The 1,750-nt window shown below is 42.6% G+C and overlaps 1 protein-coding gene across 34 annotated transcripts in view; it reads left to right on the top strand.

Moving 5' to 3' along the window:
- The window catches only part of Kcnma1 (potassium calcium-activated channel subfamily M alpha 1), a 744,152-nt gene that overhangs the window by 352,982 nt on the left and 389,420 nt on the right, over positions 1–1,750 (top strand). The gene's annotated exons all lie outside the window — the stretch shown is intronic.

Here is a 1,750-nt window from a genome sequence, read left to right as displayed (position 1 = left end):
TAGAAATATACTCAATGTTTGGTATTATAATTGAGATTTTTAGTCGTGTAAGTCTGGACTCTAGAAGACTCAAGAAGGCAGGCTCAGTCATCCTTCCCCAATTTACTCAATGTGGCCACATTGAAAAGAGGAACAGATTAAATGGTCCAGTTGATCCCTTGTCTTTCAGTGATACTGACATGAGGTTTAGACTTAAATAAAGAGCAAGAGATATGTGTGACAAAGCAGTCCTGGCCAAAGGATGGTCCTCCCTATCACTAATTCATCGTGGTCTCAGCTCCTGTCCTACAAAGGAAACCTACAAAGTGGTCTGATAAGAGAGTAATCTGTTAGTCACTGTCACCACTGCTGCCTTGGGACCCATCTGGTTTCAGCAAGATGATTACCTTTGTTTGTGAGCTCAGCTTGACCATCGTGGCTAATTGTTCTTATCTGGGGAGTGGTCCATCTTGGGAGCATTAGCTTCTTATAGAATTCAAGGTGATTCAAGACAAAAAGTTCAGAACAAATAAATTAGCTCTGTATGTTCAACCAAAGCATGGAGACTGAACAGAAGCAGAGGTGCCAGGCTCTCATCTGCCTTTCAGTTTCCTCTCTGATTTCAGCCCGGAGTGAGTGCAGTACACTAAAAGCAGTGTCTAAGTTCGTATGAATGTTTGCAGTTCATCTGACAGCATAACAGTGAGTCCTTTCAAGGTGCTCAGCTGAGTACCGTTTATGAGGAGTTAGACAAGGTATACAGACTCTGTTAATATCTAGCACATGTCATGACAGACAAGGAGCAAATGGCATCTTGGATCATACCACTAACCACATATAGACCCTTGTGTGGGAAAGGCTTAGTCATTTTAAAGGTTATTCTGTGACTTAGCTGCTGTAGAGCACATGCATTTTGCTGTCGTAGGGCAGGTGTTGTGATTTATTTAGTGCCACCTTTCCCTTTCCCTCGGATTTCTACTTTCCTTAACACTGGAGCTTTAGAAGCAGGCAGGATCTTCAGTGGCCCTACAGTGTACTGAAACAATATGAGAGTAGCTGTAACTTGTACAAAGAACGGCTACTTAGAGAATGAAGAGCTACTGAAGCAAGAACCTATAATGTCCCCACTCTCCTCTAACTCCTCTTCCATCTCTTGACTGATGATCTGCCCTCAGTAGCTTTAGCATACATTCCCTGTACCTCATTTGAACAACTGACTGTAATTATGTAACCATATAAGACTCTCTCTCTCTCTCTCTCTCTCTTTCTCTCTCTCTCTCTGTGTGTGTGTGTGTGTGTGTGTGTTTGTGTGTGTGTATATGCTTGTGTGCAAATGGGCATACACACCACAGCCCAGATGTAGAAGTTAGGGGGCAGCTTTACAGAGTAGGTTTCCTCTTACTTTCAGTGGGTTTGCTAGGCTTACCCAGCAACTGCCTTTACCCACTGGCCATGATTTTCCTTCTCCCAAAAAGAAAACAAACAAACAAAAAATTAGAATGTGTTTTTTTGAAAGCTGGAGAAAGAAGGCAAGTCATGCCCTTCTGCTAGGTGGCTTTGAGAAAGCCATGGAACAAGTGGCTGAGTCTATCAAGCTCGCATTTTCTTGGCCAAGTTCTGCACAAGCTGAGTCTAGGCTGGCAGTGTAGACAAGCTTGATGTGAGAACAAGGCATGTTAGTAAATTTAAAGTTTACATGCACGCTTCACCTTCTTACTGAATACTGCTTTATTTGTAGTATATTTGCCTACATACATGCACACTTCACCTT

The sequence above is a fragment of the Mastomys coucha genome, unplaced genomic scaffold (assembly GCF_008632895.1).
Source record: "Mastomys coucha isolate ucsf_1 unplaced genomic scaffold, UCSF_Mcou_1 pScaffold9, whole genome shotgun sequence".
Lineage (NCBI taxonomy): Eukaryota > Metazoa > Chordata > Mammalia > Rodentia > Muridae > Mastomys > Mastomys coucha.
The sequence above is the reverse complement of the archived record's forward strand: the minus strand, read 5'-3'. Positions and strand labels throughout refer to the sequence as shown.